Source organism: Scyliorhinus canicula, chromosome 15, assembly GCF_902713615.1.
Source record: "Scyliorhinus canicula chromosome 15, sScyCan1.1, whole genome shotgun sequence".
NCBI lineage: Eukaryota > Metazoa > Chordata > Chondrichthyes > Carcharhiniformes > Scyliorhinidae > Scyliorhinus > Scyliorhinus canicula.
The window spans coordinates 61,204,138-61,220,502 of NC_052160.1; the positions used below are offsets into that span (position 1 = coordinate 61,204,138).

Sequence of the window (16,365 nt, forward strand, 5' to 3'; positions counted from 1 at the left end):
CCTAACCTGCACATCTTTGGACTTTGGAATCGCCGGGGGCCTGTCCCCCCCCCCCCCCCCCGGAAATTCACCGGGCCGCAATGGGCCGGAGTCCCGCTGCTGTCATGCCGGTCCCCCCGGCGGGAATCAAACCACCTAGCTTACCGGCGGGACTGGCGGTGCAGGCGGGCTCCGTGGGCCTGGGGGGGGGGGGGGCGTGAGGCAATCTGGCCCCGGGGGGTGCCCCCACGGTGGCCTGGCCAGCGAACGGGGCCCACCGATCGGCGGGCTGGCCTGTGCCGTGGGGGCACGCTTTTCCTTCCGCATTGGCCATAGCATCCACGATGGCCGACGTGGAAGTGACCCCCTCCCCTGCGCATGCGTGGGGATGACGTCAGCAGCTGCTGACGATCAGGCGCATGCGCGGACTTCCGCCAGCCGCCGAAGTCCCTTCAGCCCCGGCTGGCGTGGCGCCAAAGGCCTTTCCCGCCGGCTGGCGGGGTGCCAACCACTCCGACGCGGGCCTAGCCCCTCAAGGTTAGGGCTTGGCCCCTAAAGGTGCGGATTTCCGCACCTATGTTGCGGCCCGACGCCGGAGTGATTCACGCCACTCCATCCCGCCGGGACCCCTGTGTCGCCGGGTAGGGGAGAATCCCGGCTCTTATCTCTCCCAAAGGATTCTACAAAGTTTTGAGCTGCTCCTTTCAGGTCTAGTCTGCACACACTGTGTATTCCACTCCTGGCTAATGTAAGTCAGACATGACTGCAGGCAGCTGTGGTTCTATATGCACAGCTATTTCCACAAAATGCAAATCCCAAACCAACCTCATCTCCGCCCTCTATGGAAATGATCGATGCTGTAATCCAAACATAATGAGGTAACCCTTCAATTTAAAAAATCTTCATCTTTGTTTTCAAATGTCCACGGTTTTCCTGATGCTGCTCCAAGTCAGGTCACAGGTGACCAATGTCCTCGAGTTGGGTCCCTGAGTTTCCACTGCTAAATCCGGCCCCCTTTATTCTGTAGCCACTGTAGCTACCTAAAATGGACACTGAACTAAACAAAATGGAGAATCGCTAAGACTGCAGGGAAAAGCAGTTTAGCCAAGGCAGCAGTCTGCAAAGACTCATTAGCATTTTGCAAGCAGCAAAACTAGTTTCTGGCCAGGTGGAAGATCTCAAACCAAAGGTGATAATAGCAAAACGCTTTACATACTAATGAGGCAGTCCCGATCTAGGCACACACAATGGCAACATTTGGGTTTGAATAAGATACTTTAAGTGGATGTCCAGACAGAGCGGCACCAGAAGTATCCACTATAGAAACCGCCCCCGCCATCAAGAAAGACCCTCACATTGGAGGAATTCAAAAGATATCGATTGGGAGTGATCCAATCGATACCTGAAGGTAAAGCCCGCCCAGAAAAGGCAAGGACATTGGGGACCCCTATAAAAGATAGACCCCCACCCATGGTCCTGTCTGTTGTTTCGTGCTCCGGCTTTGACCAAGAACTCCAACCTGTATCCTGACTCCAGCCGTTGAGCACCAGCCGCCGAACCGTAAGTGCCAATACGACGCTCGCTACGCGAACCAGGCCCTCTAGACCCCCAGTGACCAGCACGCTCTCTGAAGGTTGCAGACCAAGATCGGAACGAAGGCCTCGCTCCCTGACCTTGCCTGTTCCTGTTTAGTTAAGTATTCTGATTGCTTAGTTTAGTCATAGCTTAGTCCCTTAGCGTGTGCATGCGTATTTATTATAATTGTATAATAAATATTGATCGTTTGGAACTTACTAATCGGTGTATCGTTTTATTACTTTGAACCTGACCTTGGAATATTTGTGAGGTGTCTATACGGCATCTGGCGACTCCTGAGCTGAAAATACATACATAGAGCCTAGTAGTGTTAAGCACACGGCCTTTAAACGGAGGCGTGTTAATACACTCCAATAAACGCGTTTTACACCCATAGCAAAACGTGCAACAATTCCAGGAGCTGAATCAAGAAAAAGTGGATTGATTTGGATACTGGGATATGGGAGCCAGGTTTAGTTGTGAGAGCCTGGGAGCCTGTTCACAGTCACGCTCATTCAGCCAAAACCAGAATCGCAGAGGTATAATGGTGGTTATGGGGATGACAGATGTGACTTGGTGTAAAATATTTTCTTTCCATTATTTCCTCAACCGCATGGGCACATTTTTCATGATTTGCACCACGAGGCTTTTAGAAGTAAAAAAGCTGCAATTTCGCTCACTTCTCTTTCATCTTATGAAACAGGTTTTGGATGTAGTCATCCTAACAGCAACACACAATTAAAGGACAGTCACGTATTTCTACCATTGTTGAAGCAGTGTACATGCATATCGAGCTCTTTGCTACAGTTAACTGGCAGAGGGTAAAATGGCCTCACATTGCTTATCAAACATACCAGTCTTAATACCAACTGGAAACCCTTGTTCTCAGATGTTTACTAACTTCCCCTTGCCACTCCTTGCCCATCTTCCATCTTATTCACTGGTCAGATCATCTCTGCCACCTATAATATAATCCAATCACCAATCCCAATTTTTCGTCCCTTCCCTCTCTACATTCCATAGCCAGCCTTCCCCCAGTGATAGCTACTTCAGAGACGGTCTTCTGCCAACCCGATGTCTGGCTGCCTTCTCTCCTGCACCTTTCCATGTAACCGATGTTTGTTCACTTCTTACCACACCATTACCCTGGTTCCTGAGCACACCATCTGAGACAGTAATTCGCATCGGCCCATTGTGGGTCGGAGAATCGCCGGGGGGCGGCGTGAATCCCGCCCCTGCTGTCTCCCGAAGTCTCCGGCACCAGAGGTTCGGCGGGGGTGGGAATCGCGCCGCACCTGGCGGTGGGACGCCCCCCGGCGATTCTCCGACCCGCGATGGGCCGAAGTCCCGTTGCTGTTATGCCGGTCCCGCCGGCGGGAATCAAACCACCTACCTTACCGGCGGGACCAGGTGGCGCGAGAGGGCTCCGGGGTCCTGACGGGCACGCGGGGCGATGCCCCCACGGTGACCTGGCCCGCGGTCGGGGCCCACCAATCGGCAGGCGGGCCTGTGCCGTGGGGACACACTTTTCTATCCGCGTCAGGCATCAGCCTTCACGATGGCGGATGCGAAAGTGACCCCCTCCCCTGCACATACGCAGGGATGACGTCAGCAGCCGCTGACGCTCCGGCGCATGCGCGGACTTCCGCTGGCCGGCGAAGACCCTTCGGCCCCGGCTGGCATGGCGCCAAAGGCCGTTCCCGCCAGCCGGCGGAGCGCCAACCACTCCGGCGCGGGCCTAGCCCCTGAAGGTTAGGGCTTGGCCCCTAAAGGTGCAGAGAAATCCGCACCTTTGGGACGGCCCGAAACCAGAGTGGTTGGCGCAACTCCATCCCGCCGTGACCCCCCGCCCCGCCGGGTAGGGGAGAATCCCAGCTCAAAGGTGCGGATTGCTGACGCCATCCCCGCGCATGCGCAGGTGAGGGGGTCACTTCCGCGTCCGCCATCGTGAATGCTAGGGTGAACGCGGAAGGAAAAGAGTGCCCCCACGGCACCGGCCCGCCTGCCGATTGGTGGGCCCCAATCGCGGGCCAGGCCACCGTGGGGGCACCCCCGGGGCGAGATTGCCCCGCGCCCCCCCAGGACCCCGGACCCCACTAGCGCCGCCTGGTCCCGCCGGTAAGGTAGTTGGTTTGATTCCCGCCGGCGGGACCGGCATGACAGCAACGGGACTTTTGACAGTTACTCTTGACCTTTTTGACAATCCCTCCTGACAGTCCCAATGAATTTATCCACTTTTTACACACTTTGAAGTGGGGCTGTCCACTTTTAACAAACCCAAAAGACACCATGGGCGGGATTCTCCGACCCCCCCCCGGCCCCCCCCACCGGGTCGGAGAATCATAGATTAGCAAAGGATTTGCAGTGCAGAAGGAGGCCATTCGGCCCATTGAGTCTGCACCGGCTCTTGGAAAGAGCACCCTACCCGAGGTCAACACCTCCACCCTATCCCCATAACCCAGTAACCCCACCCAACACTAACGCAAATTTTGTTCACTAAGGGCAATTTATTATGGCCAATCCACCTAACCTGCACATCTTTGGACTTTGGAATCGCCGGGGGCCTGTCCCCCCCCCCCCCCCCCCCCGGCAATTCTCCGGGCCGCAATGGGCCGGAGTCCCGCTGCTGTCATGCCGGTCCCGCCGGCGGGAATCAAACCACCTAGCTTACCGGCGGGACTGGCGGTGCAGGCGGGCTCCGTGGGCCTGGGGGGGGGGGCGCGAGGCAATCTGGCCCCGGGGGGTGCCCCCACGGTGGCCTGGCCAGCGAACGGGCCCCACCGATCGGCGGGCTGGCCTGTGCCGTGGGGCACGCTTTTCCTTCCGCATTGGCCATAGCATCCACGATGGCTGACGTGGAAGTGACCCCCTCCCCTGCGCATGCGTGGGGATGACGTCAGCAGCTGCTGATGATCAGGCGCATGCGCGGACTTCCGCCAGCCGCCGAAGTCCCTTCAGCCGGACTTCGGCGCATCGCGGGCCGGAGAATCGCCGAGGGGGGCCCGCCGACAGGCGCGGCGCAATCCCGCCCCCGCCGAATCTCTGGTGCCGGAGACGGCGGGGGCGGGATTCACGCCGGCCCCCGGCGCTTCTACAACCCGGCGGGGGTCGGAGAATCCCGCCCCTGGGACGGCCCAACGCCGGAGTGGTTCACGCCACTCCATCCCGCCGGGACCCCTGTGTCGCCGGGTAGGGGAGAATCCCGGCCCTTATCTCTCCCAAAGGATTCTACAAAGTTTTGACCTGCTCCTTTCAGGTCTAGTCTGCACACACTGTGTATTCCACTCCTGGCTAATGTAAGTCAGACATGACTGCAGGCAGCTGTGATTCTATATGCACAGCTATTTCCACAAAATGCAAATCCCAAACCAACCTCATCTCTGCCCTCTATGGAAATGATCGTGCTGTAATCCAGACAAAATGAGGTAAACCTTCAATTTAAAAAATCTTCATCTTTGTTTTCAAATGTCCCAGGTCCTTGGGCCACCCCGCCTCTGAAATCTCCTCTAACCCCACAACACTTCCAAGTTATCTGCAGTTATCTAATTCCGGCATCTTGAACATCCCAGATTTACAACACTTGCCTTGATTTTCACAAGAGTGGAGAGCCACTCCATCATTGTTAAAAATGGTACAGAAGGTCAAAATCTCTTAGTTACCATTCCAGTAGCTTGTAGGAGCATCAGGTTCTGCCCTTTGGTTACGTTTGTGAGCCACGGTTTTCCTGATGCTGCTCCAAGTCAGGTCACAGGTGACCAATGTCCTCGAGTTGGGTCCCTGAGTTTCCACTGCTAAGTCCGGCCCCCTTTATTCCAGGAGCTGGATCAAGAAAAAGTGGATTGATTTGGATACTGGGATATGGGAGCCAGGTTTAGTTGTGAGAGCCTGGGAGCCTGTTCACAGTCACGCTCATTCAGCCAAAACCAGAATCGCAGAGGTATAATGGTGGTTATGGGGATGACAGATGTGACTTGGTGTAAAATATTTTCTTTCCATTATTTCCTCAACCACATGCGCAAATTTTTCATGATTTGCATCCACGAGGCTTTTAGAAGTAAAAAAGCTGCAATTTCGCTCACTTCTGTTTCATCTTATGAAACAGGTTTTGGATGTAGTCATCCTTACAGCAACACACAATTAAAGGACAGTCACGTATTTCTACCATTGTTGAAGCAGTGTACATGCATATCGAGCTCTTCGCTACAGTTAACTGGCAGATAGTCAGCAGCAGCAGCCAGGCTGCCAGCCAGGATCGCACGCGGTATTTGAGGCTCAAGGACTGGATACCCGAGTGAGAGGTGTGAGAAGTTGGGAGGTGCCAGGCAGGTGGAGGTGTTGTGGTTTTCAGGGATCAGCAGGGAAACTCAACCAGAGGCCAGGGCTGAGAGTGAGGGAGCTGAGTAACAAACGGACAAGTGAGGGCGAGAGCAAGGTCAGGCCAGACAACCGGTCAGCCACCAGCACACCTGCAAGCTTAGGTCATCGAGGGGAGCAGCTGCAGTGACTACCCGACCCCCACGGCTGAGGAGGACAAAGAAGCCTGCTCCTTCTGAAAATCCACATTCATTGAAATCAAGACAGATGAGATATTATGAAGAGACACTATGAAGCTGGCAGTCAGAAACACAGAAGGTTGAAGGTGAGGCAACAGGACGAAGTTAGGCAAAAAGACAGTCTGGCATTTTCCTCTAAAAGGTTTGAGCTGTGCCCAAATTGCACATTCATCCTCAACAACAACATCCGTCAAAGGTTTTAGTGACTTGTCTGATGACTTCGACCTACCAATTTCAGGAGACAACACTGTATCTGAAAAACTTGAACAAGGAGAAGTGGACTCTGAAATGGGACTGGAACTACAAGGTACTGCTCAAGCTCATTGTTCTGCAGCTGAAGTGAGGGAAGAAATCTACCCGGAAGACACTGCCTTATAGTCAAAATCTGGCGGGGCTTGGATGTCATTGGGGTTTGACGTCATTGGGGGTGGAGGTTGATGTCATTGGGGGTGGGCCGTCACATCACCAGAGGGTTGGACATGACGTGGGAGCCTGGCAAAGAGGCCCCTAAAACTGCTCAAATCCAAACTGCTTTTGTAAACAACCCTTGTATTTGCTCTAGTTTATCTGTCAATTTATACTAACGACCCCCCCCCCCCCCCCCCCCCCCCCCCCAACAGACCCCACTCCATACTGGACGCTGCTTGTGGGGTGCAGATCCAATAACGTCTCTCTGCCTTGCTTTGTTCAATTTATTTATTTCAAAAATATTTGAGAACATCACAAAAGTGATCTTTTGTGAGGCAAGCAGCTGTTTAAGCCTCTTGCTGGCTTTTTTATAAGACCTGTTTGTCAGCCAATAACCCCTCCTTTGTGTCAGGATCAACACTGTCTTTGATTGATTGTTCCCTCTGACCATTCCCCTCCAGCCGTATAAAGCAGCAGCATCTATCTGCCCATTTTGATGAAGGGGCTCTACCCAATACATTAATGCGCCTTTACCCTTCCCTGTGTGCTGTGCGTCTCCAGCATTCTCTGGTTTTATTGCCATTTGGAACAATTAAATTTCGTCCCGTATTTCCTGAGCTGTTGTACAAATAACTTGTTTAATTTCCTCTTCCTGGAGCTTCTCTGAATTAATTGCATTTATTGGACAATAGTACTGTCACATGAGTCATCTTCTGTCCCCCCCATAGTTCCAGAAGAATATAAAGCATAACAGATTTTTTTTGCTCCTTACATGCGTCTTACATACCCAGTGAACCGCCTCAGCATCTTTATGCCCAAATCAATCTGATCCCAAATATGAATCTCCATTTACCCACTGTCGGGCTCCTTGTTTTCAAACTGGATTCCAGGGCAGTAATGTTCATCGCCCTTATCACATTTCTTTATTTCTCTCTGTATGTTTTACATAGATAGATTTACATAGAATTTACAGTGCAGAAGGAGGCCATTCGGCCCATCGAGTCTGCACCGGCTCCCGGAAAGAGCACCCTACCCAAGGTTAACACTTCCACCCTACCCCATAACCCTGCAACCCCACCCAACACTAAGGGCAATTTTGGACACTAAGGGCAGTTTATCACGGCCAATCCACCTAACCTGCACATCTTTGGACTGTGGGAGGAAACCGGAGCACCCGGAGGAAACCCACGCACACACGGGGAGGATGTGCAGACTCCACACAGACAGTGACCCAAGCTGGAATCGAACCTGGGACCCTGGAGCTGTGAAGCGATTGTGCTATCCACCATGCTACCGTGCTGTCCCTAAACTATCAGCAGTTTCTCTCTGTTGCTGGAAGCTAATTTTAAAAATATTTAATGCAATAGCAGCAACATTTTTCACTGGGTACCTGTTATGAATCCCGCTGATGTTCAATGCGAAGGCATCCCAAATCCCAGAAGGGAATCTTGGAACGCCGGTTCTTAACTATTTATTTTGGGGATTTGGGAACAAAATGTGAGAAAAGGGATGAAACCCGGTGAGGAAAGAGGTCAATCTTACTGTAAGTATTCAAATGGCAAAACACTAATTAAACTTTAAAACATGGAACAAGAAAGGGAACAGTAAAGAACAACTTTTACAACTAACTACAATAATGGTTAGCCAGTCAGTATACTGAAATTACCCCCCAATCCAAATCTATCTACTTTCCCAAACTCCAAGCATACACATTCCCCAAAACAACATTCCATAGGTTTTAACACTATATGCCAAATCCAGCAAATTATTACCACAATTACCTTATGCTTTCTTTTGAGAATTTTGCTTCTCAGTTTAAGGTAGGAATTATGGGGTCTGATAGAGACAGACCTCTGTTGGGTTTATTTTTACAGAACAGCTTGATTGGCTACGGGAATCCTGCTCTGCAACTGAGTGTGACAATAATCTACATCTCTGGACTGCCAGTCTCCACTTTGCTTAACAAAGTACCTATTTCACCCTGCTAATAATAATCTTTATTGTCACAAGCAGGCTTACATTAACACTGTAATGGAGTTACTGTGAAAAGCCGCCAGTTGCCACATTCCGGCACCTTTTCGCGTACACGGAGAGAGAATTCAGAATGTCCAAATCACCTAACAAGCACGATTTTCGCGACTTGTGGGAGAAAACTGGAGCACCCGGAGGAAACCCACGCAGACACGGAGAACTTGCAAACTCTGCACAGACAGTAACCCAAGCCGGGAATCGAACCTGGGACTCTGGCACTGCGAAGCAACAGTGCTAACCACTGTGCTACCATGCTGCCCACAATGGGGCTAATCTACATCTCTCAAGTCCTCAGTTCAACTAAATCCCGATCAGTTTTTTTGTATCCAATTATTTACTTTTCATTTCATTCCAACTTCCTAACAGGACCTCACACTTAACTCTCTGAAGTTCGGAAAGTGGTCCCTGGAAATGTCGATCCGAGTCATAAGAAAAGGTTTGAAAATCACTGCTGCGTAGATGTACTCCACTTACCGAAATGACACAACAGAGGATCGGGTTGGCAAGAACTGAGGCTCAGGGACCCATCTCAAGTGCATGGGGTGCACTGGATGAGGGTGGGGAGGCTAACGACTGGAGCAACACCAGACAAATATCACGCCGTGCGCCAACACAAAGGCACTTGTTGCCCAGCTTAAACGGTTGGGGTTACCTGGAGCTTACTGATCAGGCCTGAGGCCTGAGATCCTTGTTAATGAGTTAAGCTGGTAAGTCAGTCATGGATAAAAGCAAAATGCTGTGAATGATGGAAATCTGAAATAAAAACAAAGTTAATGTTTGGAGTCCAATATGACTTTTTCAGAACTAGGAATGAGTTCATGTTTGGACTCAAAATGTTAACTTGGTTTCTCCCTTCACAGATGCCGCCAGACCTATTGTTTTTCAAGCATTTTCTGTAGTTAAGTCAATCATGAAGATGACCTGGGGATAGCTTGGACCTGGGTAGCTCAGGGTTCAAATTATTGACGCTGCCACTGAGGGACTGACAAGTTCCAATCTCCCATTAGCAGCCCTGTCACCTTGGAACTAACTTTATCCCAAAGATCCCATCTCAGCTCCCTCCTAAGCAGCATAATCACTGAAGAAAGAAACGTGCAGTCATCAAAACCTTCCCTCACAGGACTTCAACGTGAATTCCACCTGGACAAATGAACAGGAACCATTGGACATGGCAAACAAGTACCTGGACCCAAATCCAACCCGAAATCTGCCTGGTTTCAAACCTTAGAACATAGAACATTACAGCGCAGTACGGGCCCTTCGGCCCTCGATGTTGCGCCGACCTGTGAAACCATCTGAAGCCTATCTGACCTACACTATTCCATTTTCATCCATATGTCTATCCAGTGACCACTTAAATGCCCTTAAAGTTGGCGAGTCTACTACTGTTGCAGGCAGGGCGTTCCACACCCCTACTACTCTCTGAGTAAAGAAACTGCCTCTGACATCTGTCCTATATCTATCACCCCTCAATTTAAAGCTATGTCCCCTCGTGTTGGTCATCGCCATCCAATGAAAAAGACTCTCACTGTCCACCCTATCTAACCCTCTGACTATCTTATATGTCTCTATTAAGTCACCTCTCAGCCTTCTCCTCTCTAACGAAAACAACCTCAATTCCCTGAGCCTTTCCTCGTAAGACCTTCCCTCCATACCAGGCAACATCCTAGTAAATCTCCTCTGAACCCTTTCCAAAGCTTCCACATCCTTCCTATAATGTGGTGACCAGAACTGCACGCAGTACTCCAGGTGCGGCCGCACCAGTGTTATGTACAGCTGCAGCATGACCTTGTGGTTCCGAAACTCAATCCCCCTGCTTATAAAGGCTAGCACACCATATGCCTTCTTAACAGCCCTATTAACCTGGGTGGCAACTTTCAGGGATTTATGTACCTGGATGCCGAGATCTCTCTGTTCATCTACACTACCAAGAATCTTGCCATTAGCCCAGTATTCTGTATTCCTGTTACTCCTTCCAAAGTGAACCACCTCACACTTTTCCGCATTAAACTCCATCTGCCACCTCTCAGCCCACCTCTGCAGCTTATCTATGTCCCTCTGTATCCTATAACATCCTTCAGCACTATCCACAACTCCACCGACCTTCGTGTCATCTGCAAATTTACATCCTTCTACACCCTCTTCCAGGTCATTTATAAAAATGACAAACAGCAGTGCCCCCAAAACAGATCCTTGCGGTACACCACTAGTAACTAAACTCCAGGATGAACATTTTCCATCAACCACCACCCTCTGTCTTCTTTCAGCTAGCCAATTACTGATCCAAACCGCTAAATCACCTTCAATTCCATTCTTCCTTATTTTCTGCAATAGCCTACTGTGGGGAACCTGATCAAACGCCTTACTGAAATCCATATACACCACATCAACAGCTTTACCCTGATCCACCTGTTTGGTCACCTTCTCAAAAAACTCAATAAGGTTTGTGAGGCATGACCTACCCTTCACAAAACCATGTTGACTATCGCTAATCAACTTGTTCTTTTCAAGATGATTATAAACCCTATCTCTTATAACCTTTTCCAACATTTTACCCACAACCTTCTAAAGGAAGAGTGGTTCAACAGGTTCAGGACTGGCCACGGCTTCTGCTTGGCCAACCTCCACAGATGGGGCATTAGTGCCAGCCTCCATGTACCTGTGGGGGAGAGCAAACAATGCAACACATCGTAGAAGAATGTCTAATCCGCAAACTCAGCAGAGGCCTATGCACGCTCTGCACAGGACCAGAAGAAACTGCTCAGCTGAGGGACTTTGCAGTAAGTTAGCAAGCCAGTGAGTAAGTGACTGCAGAAAGTCAAAAGGTATTTTGCAGCATGATCATTGTAATGTAGGAAACACAGCATCCAATTTGCACCCAGCAAGTTTTCACACACATTGGAGCGATAACGGTCCGATAATCTGTTTTAGTTATTTTGGTTGAGGGATAGGTATTGGCGAAGAATAGTAGGGCAGATATACAGTGATGTATATTTCCGGGTTTGGGGGGGGGGGGGGGGGGGGGGGGAGAAGGCATTGCCGCGGGATGTGGGACTGGTTAGGGTGCTCTTTTCAGTGGGTCAGTGCAGACTTGATGGGCTGAATTGCCTCCTTCTGCTCTGTTGGGATTCTATGATATAATTCAAACATACTCAACAGGTCTGGAGATTTTATTTGATTTATTATCACGTGTACCAAGGAACAATGTAAAGTATTGTTCTGCATACAGTCCAGACAGATCGTTCCATACATGAAAAACATAGGACATACGATAGACACAAAATGTAAATGCACAGACACAGACATTGAGTGAAGCATACGGAGTGGAGTACAACACAGTCGAGAAGATGTGGGAAGAAATCAGTTCAGTCCATAAGAGGGTCATTGAGGAGTATGGTAACAGCGGGGAAGAAGTTGGTTTTGAACCTGTTAGTGCATGTTCTCAGACTTTTGTGTTTCCTGTCCGATGCAAGAGGTTGGAAGAGAGAATAACCCGGGTGGCATGGGTCTTTGATTATGCTGCCCGCTTTCTCAAGGGAGTCAATGGATGGGAGGCAGTTTTGCATGATGGACCGGGCTGTATTCACGGCTCTCTATAGTTTCTTACGGTATTGGGCTGAGCAGTTGCCATACCAGACAATGATGCAGCCAAATAGGATGCTTTCTATGATGCATCTGTAGAAATGTGGACAATCCAAATTTCCTTAGTTTCCTGAGGAAATATAGGTGCTGTTGCACTTTCTTGGTTGGAACATCAACGTGGGTGGACCAGGACAGATTTTTGGTGATGTGCACACCTAGGAATTTGAAACTGTCAACCACCTCAGCACCATTGATGCACCTCAGGGGTGTGTACAATACTTTGCTTCCTGAAGTCAATAACCAACTCCTTAGTTTTGTTGACATTGAGAGAAAGATTATTGTCATTACACCACTACACTAGATTCTCTATCTCCCTTTTGTACTCTGACTCGTTGTTATTCGAGATCTGACCTGCTACAGCCGTGTCATCAGCAAACATGTAGATGGAGTTGGAGCCAGGTGTGACGTACAGGGAGTATAGTAGGGGGCTAGCTACGCACCCTTGCAGGCCCCGATATTGAGGATTATCGTGGAGGAGCTGCTGTTGTTTATCCTGACTGATTGTGGTCTATGGGTCAGTAAGTCAGGGATCCAGTTGCAGAGCGAGCAGCCAAGTCCTAGGTTTTGGAGTTTTGATATGAGCGTGTCTGGGATTGTGGTGTTGAAGGCGGAGTTGTAGTCAATGAATTGTTGTTGAGATGCTCCAGGGATGAGTGTAGGGCCAGGGAGATGTCACCTGCTGTGGACCAGTTGTGGCAGTTTGCAAATTGCAGTGGATCAAGGCCTTCTGGGAGTATGGAGTTGATGTGTCTCATGACCAACTTCTCGAGGCACTTCAGAATGATAGATGTTGAGGTCACCGGATAGTAGTCATTGAGGCATATTGCCTAGTTCTTCTTTGGCACTGGTATGATGGTGATCTTCTTGAAGCAGGTGGGAAGCTCGGAACGGAGTAGGGAGAGGTTGAAGATGTCCGCGAACCCCTCTGCCAGTTGGTCTTCGCAGGATATGACTGCACAACCAGGGACTCTGTCAGGACCCGTTGCTTACCGTGGGTTCACTTTCAAGAAGTCCAATCTGACCTTGGAGGCTGTGACGGTGGGTATGGGTGTGTCCGAGGCTGCTGAGGCACTCGACAGCGGTATGATTGTTGCCTGCTCAAAACGAGCAGGAAATGTATTGAGGTCATCGGGGAGGGGTGCGCAGCTGCCAGAGATTCTATCCGGCTTTGCTTTGTAGCTCAAAATGTTGTTTAAGCCTTGCCTTGCCGAAAAGTGTCTGTGTCATTAGTCTCTGACTCTAGCTTAGTCTGGTATTGCCTCTTGCCGGCACTGATGGCTTTGTGGAGATTGTACCTAAAGTTATTGTGTAGGTCAGGGTCACCTGTCTTGAACGCCTCAGACCTGGACTTCAGTAGGGAGTGAATCTCCCGTTTAAAACATGGTTTCCTGTTGGGGAACGTACGTACTACGTTCTTTGGCACACAATCTTCTGCACACTTGCTGGTGAAGTCTGTGACGGTGGTGGCTTACTCGTTTAGGTTGGTCACTGAGTTCTTGAATATGGACCAGTCCACTGACTCCAGGCAGCCACTTAGGAGCTCTTCTGATGCCTTGGAGCAGCATTGCACAACCTTCTTAACCGGATTCTCCCGCTTAAATTTCTGCTTATATGCCGGGAGTAGGAGCGCCGTCAATTGGTCCGATTTTCTGAAGTGGGGGTGGGAGGGGGGAGATGGATCAGTAGGTGCCTTTGATGTTTGTGTAGTAGTGCTACACAGCAGATGCACACATAGATAGAGATTAAAAACGTTTCAAAGAAAAAACACAGAAGGCTTTCCAAATCAATGGAAGCCCTTACTTTGTACGCTGAATTATCTTGGTAATGTGGACAATTTTGAGTGGCCTCGATTTCACCAACTGCCCCAAAGGAAGTGATCCATGGAGCCTCTCCCGTAAACAATATCACACTCTCCCGAAGTCAAGCTTCATTTGCAAAACCTGCGTCTCGCGCCCTTAATGGAATATTTGAGTAGCAATTTAAAAGAAAAATATAGCAAGGCTTCAACATTTCTTGCTATGGTTATTCAATGTGGCTCGAGGGCGTCTTTGCCATTATATATTTTGTCAACTTACTGTGGCTCTATTTTTTTTTAAAGGTTACAATATTTACAACCACTGCGCTAGCTCTCTGCAATTATTTCAACCGGAGAGTGGGAGGGTCAAAAATCTGTCAAAAATCACTGACAGATATTTTACTCCTGTTGTTTGTTGTTACTGAAACTAACCACTTTGCTATTGCTTCCTGCCAGGTCGATTTCAACCAGGATTTAGCTCGACGTTCATCAACTAGTCAAATTTCCCAGCCAGTCTCCCCTCCTATACTTCTCATCGCTAATGTTCCTTCCTGGGGGGGGGGGGGGGGGGGCAGATTCTCAATGAGCGGTTCAGGGGGAAATTGCAGCGAATCAAATGGGCATGAACGGGATTGGGTCCAGGGGAGAGGGAAGAGGAATATGACCACTTCTCACATTATCATTCTTCTACAAAACGCATATTCCCAGAAGAAAAACTAATTGCAATATCCCATCCTCATTAACATGAGGGTCGATTCCTTCTGTTAATAAATTGCACCTTTTGCTGCTCATTCCACGAGTGGAACACAGACATGTTTTCTCAATCTTCTCGCATTGCATTTAACTTTATCTTCGGCAGTGCAACTCTGAAGGGGGTAACTGATCGTTTTACTGTGCGTTGGGGGGGATGTCGGGGGAGCGAATGGAAAAGTTGCTGCTTTGAACCCCTTGCTGGCCAAGGGAAGAGTCGGTAAAAGGCACAGAGGCTGATCCCAGAGACAGGCAGCAGGTGTCGCTGTTACAAGGACTTCAGGCAGCCCCCTTCAGTGCAACCAACATGCCCAAAGAGAACGGTCACATCAGAACATGAATCAAATACACAGATTTAACGTCTAATATTTGCAGAAATAAATAACTGCACCCATCTCGGTTTTATATTCAGAGGCCTGTTTAAAATAAATGTTTGTTTTTTTTGGAGGGGAGGGACAAAAACAATGTCACATTCCAAATTGCTGGAGAGTGAATTTCCCTTTAATGCATCGCCAACCTGCCCATAACTCAAAGGACATTCTTATTAAAATGCCTCACGCCCAGCTTTTCTTCCTTCCAAATACTTCTTCCGCAATGGTACTTATTGCAGATTAGATGGCCAGGTTTGGGACTGCAAAGTGCAACAGATACAGGAATAGGAATAGTTGATTAAATTGTTATGTATTGATTGATACATCTACTTGCAAAGTGCTTGCTTTTTAAATGTTTTCCACCGAAATGTAGCACAGAAAAGCTGGAAACAAAATGTCAGCGTCTCAAAATGTCAGTGTCTCTGCCTCCTCTCCCCATCCCCACTCTTGTTTTGGTGTATCGTTCACGATGTTGCTTTATTCCCTTGTATGTACCCTCTCCCTTTATAGCCTGTCTCCCGCCCGGGCAACTCCCCCCCCCCCCCCCCCCCCAAAATCACCCTCCACAATAAAACCTTACCTTCTATCTCTGCTCATCCATCTGCCCTCTCCGCCTGTCTGTCCTGTGTGAATGTATCTCTGTATCGTTTCACCTAGTCAGCCGATCCACTACAACAACAGGTTGTTCACCTCACTCTGCAGCACAGATATCATAACAAGGAGGGGAGGGGGGCTTCCTCCTGACGCTCCCAGCTGTTTTCTGTGTTTGTTTTGCCCTCCCTCTCCCCCTTTCCCAATGAGGCTTATTCCCGCCTCATTCTCAGGCAGCCCCGCCGCCCTCCAGCTTTCCCCTGTCAGCCTCCAGAACTCGGTTGGAAAGAGACCCTGGCTCCCCTCCCCACCTCCCAACACCCCCTCACTCCACTGCCCGCCTCCTTTCCAATAGAGCAGGGATCCAACAGGCGCCTGCATGCAAGGGAAAATATGCTAAATTCACCCCCCCCCCCCCCCCCCCCCACCATCCCACCACCCCCTGACATATTCTACCTTCAATTAAATATAGAAATCTAATTGTAACAAACCCGCGCTGGTGGTTTTTGGGGCGGGAGGGATAATCCCTTCAAACCTTCAGGCATTTTTTAAATCCAGAGTGGAGTTAACCCTGAATGTTAACAGGGAGGGATGTTTTCCAAAAATAAAGACCCCCATTTCTCGGGGCAAGCAACATCGATTGTTATTAACTGCTGCTAAAGTTCAAGAA

At 49.5% G+C, this 16,365-nt stretch overlaps 1 protein-coding gene across 5 annotated transcripts in view; it reads right to left on the reverse strand.

The window, feature by feature from the left end:
* The window catches only part of LOC119978712 (equilibrative nucleoside transporter 4-like), a 230,429-nt gene extending 214,464 nt beyond the window's left edge, over nt 1-15,965 (reverse strand). For 4 of the 5 annotated variants that reach the window (XM_038820540.1, XM_038820541.1, XM_038820543.1 and 1 more), the window contains exon 1: nt 15,685-15,965. The gene's annotated coding sequence lies outside the window, so the exon portion shown is untranslated. The remainder of the gene's footprint in view (nt 1-15,684) is intronic. The other variant, XM_038820542.1, reaches the window with a different exon arrangement.
* Nucleotides 15,966-16,365: the final 400 nt, after the last annotated feature.